This window comes from Micropterus dolomieu, linkage group LG12 (genome assembly GCF_021292245.1).
Source record: "Micropterus dolomieu isolate WLL.071019.BEF.003 ecotype Adirondacks linkage group LG12, ASM2129224v1, whole genome shotgun sequence".
In the NCBI taxonomy this organism is placed as follows: Eukaryota; Metazoa; Chordata; class Actinopteri; order Centrarchiformes; family Centrarchidae; genus Micropterus; species Micropterus dolomieu.
In genome coordinates, this window is record NC_060161.1 from 39,125,317 (window position 1) to 39,130,165 (window position 4,849).

Here is a 4,849-nt window from a genome sequence, read left to right on the forward strand (position 1 = left end):
TCTTTCTCTCACAATATCTCCATCTTCACCAGTGACTGAACGTAAGGACGCTGATAAGGTGACGTTAAACTGCTCTGTGTTGACACATCGACAGTTCTGTGATCACACAGTGAAGTGGCTGTATGAGGGTAAAGATGTGGACAAAGATAACAAAGACATGAAGACATCACAGGCTGACTGCTACGCCACTGTGTCTTTCCCGGATTCTCCTTTTAGTTACAAATCAAAGTCTAACTTGAAGTGTGAAGTGACAGATGATTACTCTGGAAAAGTGCAGCTGTTCACCTTCAGCCCTCAGTCCTCAGGTGAGAAAACAGGTGAGAATATGCTGAGCTGTTCAAGATGACTAAAACATTTGTTTATTTGATGACTTTTTAAGATGACATCATTCTTTCTCATTTAGTGACAGCAGATGGTAAACATAAGGGATTTTCTAACTGAACGGTTTCTTGGGTTGTGTTATTTCATTTATGCAGGTGACGCAGAAACAACAACAACCAATGATACAAAACTACAAGGTAGTAACTCATCATTCTCTAGACTCTGGCTTCCTGTCAGCCTCTTTCTTCCTGCATAATAATCATATTAATGTAAGTTTTTATTTTAGTCCTGTATTTATTTCTTGTTGCTGATTTTTTTCTGTTCTACAGCTCGTGCAGATTGTTCTGCTCTGGACTACATAATGTTGGTTATGCGTGTGGCTGAACTCCTCCTAATTACTGTGATTACAGTTCTTCTCATCAGAGCTCGAGGTGAGAACATTCAGACCAACATTTGTTCACACTGATTAAACCGTGAGTTTAAAAATTTTCAGAGTAAGACTACCGGACATCAACTATGAGTTGAAAATCAAAAAAAGTGATGAAACAAACCTAACAAACTAACTAAACAACATGTTGGTGTTAACTGTTCATGTATCACTGTTTGTGTCTGCGTAGGATTTTAACATAGTAAGAAGCCAAACAGTAAAGCGTTCTAGTCCAACAGACAGTCAGGTAAAGATCAGATCAGACAGTCACTGATGTTGCATTCAGGTTCTGCTGACTCAACGGTGTTTAGTTTCAAAATGTCAACAGTCAGCTGAGAGGAAAATCATTTTGGTCTCCTTTGGGGCTGTAAAACAATCTAAGGGACTGCTCTGCTTTCTAATTTGGCGTTATTATTTTTTCCATTTTAACAGAATCTCAATTGTGTTGTGTTGCTTTTCACAGGAGCAAGACGATGAAGGTGACGGTGCCTTCGGAGCCCCTGTTCCCTCTGTGAGACTCCACTGATCAACAACTTCCACGTAAACATCAACTCAAAAAAGAGAGAAGCAAACCTTGCAACATAATTTTGAGTAGTTTCTTAGGTGTTGAAAAACATACGTCTAAATTGTTTCCATGTTTAATAATTTAGGCTTTAAAATTTTGCTCATACCTGTATGTTTGTGTAAACGAGAGATTAACGGACTTTCATTTATAACACTGATGTAAAACGTGTTTTTGTGCACTTTGTTGTGTGTTTTTAAATGAGCTTTCAGCCATAACAGAGTGTATTTACTATAAATGAGAAAAGTGTAATCTGCAAATACAAAAGTGTTTGGAAACCAATCAAGCATTGTGTTTTGTCTAACTGCACCACACCTTTTCCAGTGCAAGGTTAATTTTCTCTGGTATATATTTTAACTTTCTTTCTTAAATTCTATAAAACTGAATATGTTTTAATGCTTAGGATGTAACATTGTTCTTACTGGTGGTCCTGCTGCACATCAGATTGTTTCCTGAAGAAATTTTTGCCATATTCACAATTTGGTTCAAATCCAAATGGCAATATAGAGAATACTTTGTGCCCATTGGAAATGAAAAAGCAGAGAAAAAGGACGTGGAGTTCCCCCCGGGTCAATCCTGGGCCTCTTCTTTTTTTAAGTCTAGATGCTCACACTAGCTCAACAGCAAAATCTCTTAATGTAATTATGCGGATGCCCCCAATCTCATCCAATGAAACACCACAAATGTGAGTAAACAATGATAGAAATACACTTAAAGTGACCTGAGAATGCACAAAATCTAATAACTCAGGCTACTTGTTGTAAGTTCTGGATGCATATGACCGCCTACTCTGACCAGCTATGAATGTTAACACATTTCACACGTCTTAAACAGACCTGCTGCTACATAGTTTGACTCTTCACCTGTCTGTTCATGTGTGCTGTCAAACATCACCATGGATCCTGTCTGTTTTCTAATAGAATACATTAGATTGGCTCAATGCAGAAACATATTCCTTTGTCTTGTGATCAGTGAATTTGTCGTATGTGTTTGTAGATGGTGGATCTTTGCCAGGCTGCTGTGACCTCTGAACTCTTTACTGATAGCTGCATATCATATTGTGAAAATTGTTTTTGGCTGTTTGGACATCGACAAGAAATTCAGAGAGACTGAAATCTAAAACCATGGACAGTATATTACTGAACAAAGCCAACCCGCAGATTTGAATGGAGAGGAGTGAAGCCAGTTTTGGTCCCATGAAATACTACAGGGCTACTTCCTGTTGGCACCAGTGTCTACTGCACATGATCCGCAGCATAACTGTGGTTTAATGACGTAGAGCAACGGCAGAAACACAGTAATTCTGGTAGCTGCACAAACAAAAGTGTGTGATTGTCACTGTTTAATCTGCCCACCTACAAGGTTCACCTGAAAAACACCAACGCAGCGTCACTGATGGCTGAATAGTTTCTTTAGATTAACAGAGAGTTTATAATCTAACTGTAATGTTTAGCCCCATGGTGGAAGGAGGAGATATGGAGTTCTTCACCTGGTGCTTCAAATTATTTTTTCACCAGATACATGGAAAGTGCAGTTGTGCAAGTGAATTATTGCAAAAATTAACAAAAACAAACAATAAGGAAACTAAGTATAAACTATTCAAATTATCATTACAAACTGATATTAAACAACACAAACAAAAAAGGCTGACTATGGTCTCCAGCACATGTGCCCTTCCAGACCAAAGCTGTTCTCTCAAGAGGAGCCTCTGCCTCCTTCCTTTATACCAGAAGCCCCTCCTACAAGACAAACCAAAGTTAACTGACATCAATTAAACACCTTTATGTTACCTCAACAGTCCATAACATTTCTGGCTACATCAATACACAATATATCGACTATAAAACCAGAAATTAAATTTTACATGCTAAACAAAGCTTCTTTGTTTAAAACAGCAACTTAAGGTACTCCAGTTCACCCCTCTGTACTGGCTCACACTTGGACCATTCCAGGTCTTCCCCCCTATAAATGACTCCACACTCCATCACTTCCTGTTTGCCACTTCGGCCCAGATCCCTGCTTGAGGATGAGAACAGGTGAATAAAACCTACAAACATTTGGATGACCTTGGGTAAATCCAATGAGCTAAAATAAATGACTTGAAACTCTTCTGACTAGTACTTAAATGAACTGAAATGAAAGGACATGAAATGACAAGCCATTTGTCCATTGATGCTAGCCCATTTGCTAAAGGTAATGCTAATGCTAAAAGTCCTATGCTAATGCTCAGCTAAGGTTAGCTTAGCATGCTAAGACCAATGCTACCGCTGACTTAAATGAAGGCATGGGGTAGCCCCATGACACTAACCAACGCAGTTACATCGGTCATGTGCGACGGGGTGCCTCAGGGTTTTGACGTCATATTTGGGCATACATGGATCCATACAGGCTTTGGTCTGCTTCACTGTTTGATCTCTGGCCTACCCTCTTTGTCTAAAACAGACTAAAAGTCACTATGATGAAGTGACATCATCCTAACCACAGGAAGTAGCTGCAGCGTCTCTCTACTAAAGCACTAGTTTAGAAACTCACAGTTCTGAGCACGAGAACAAGAGACAGAAGAAGGAGAGTGTTGTATATCCACGAACATGAAACAGTTATAAAACCACCACCACATGTATCACAAAGTTGGCATTTAAAGGTATTTTAAGTTGATAGAATTGGCAGAGAAATGTCTTTAAATGTGATTCACTTTGCTTGTAGTAAAATTATTGAAGACATTGTTAAAGTCATCTTATAAACCTGTGTTGATGTGTAATTGCTAAAACACATTGTTTAATCACCATTATAATATATATTGTAATATTGTAAAGTAATCATGTTTTGTGAGAATAACTTATCTTACTCTTTTCTGACTCTTTACTCTGACAGGAAGTTTATTGAAAGTGATCAGAATTATTATCTGGATATGCTTCATGTACTGTTATTTGAGAAAATCAATTAAAGTGCTTTAAGATGATCTTTACTTTTAGCACTTAATGATGAAAAGTATGACAAGAAAGACAGATTTCTTTTATCTAAAGCGACTTACAATTGGTTCATATGTCAGAGGTCACACGCCTCTGGAGCAACCAGGAGTTAAGTGTCTTGCTCAGGGACACATTGGTGGACGTGTCACAGTGGGGGATTGAACCTGGGTCTCTCACACTAAAGGCATGTGTCCACTGCACCATCACCACCCCCAAAATAGTAGTCTGCTACTTAACCACAAGAGCCTGCGTTCAAAGACTCACAGGAAGTGAGCCTCCAACCTGCAGATAGCATAGAGTTTTTTTGCTTATGATGAAAATTGAGGATTTTAAATTACCAATTTCCCTATCAATCATGATTGATTTACTGATTTATTAGACGACTGATTTATTAAGTAAAAAGAAATTTAAAATCTAACAGTATCAACGTGTGTTGCCTCTAACGAGTGTATTACTTTTGACAAATGGATTGATTGATTGATGTATTGTAATGTGATCAGCTGTGCTTACTGATCGATTGATTCAGTTTATGATGATTTATTGCTAAGCTCACTTTAAAACTTAGTTTGG

At 38.2% G+C, this 4,849-nt stretch overlaps 1 long non-coding RNA gene across 1 annotated transcript; it reads left to right on the plus strand.

The window, feature by feature from the left end:
• The first annotated feature begins 668 nt into the window (after window positions 1–668).
• LOC123979715 lies at window positions 669–1,592 on the plus strand. Its single transcript, XR_006827307.1, has 2 exons — window positions 669–752; window positions 1,212–1,592. It is a non-coding gene; the product is annotated as an uncharacterized LOC123979715 (long non-coding RNA).
• The last annotated feature ends 3,257 nt before the right edge of the window (window positions 1,593–4,849 follow it).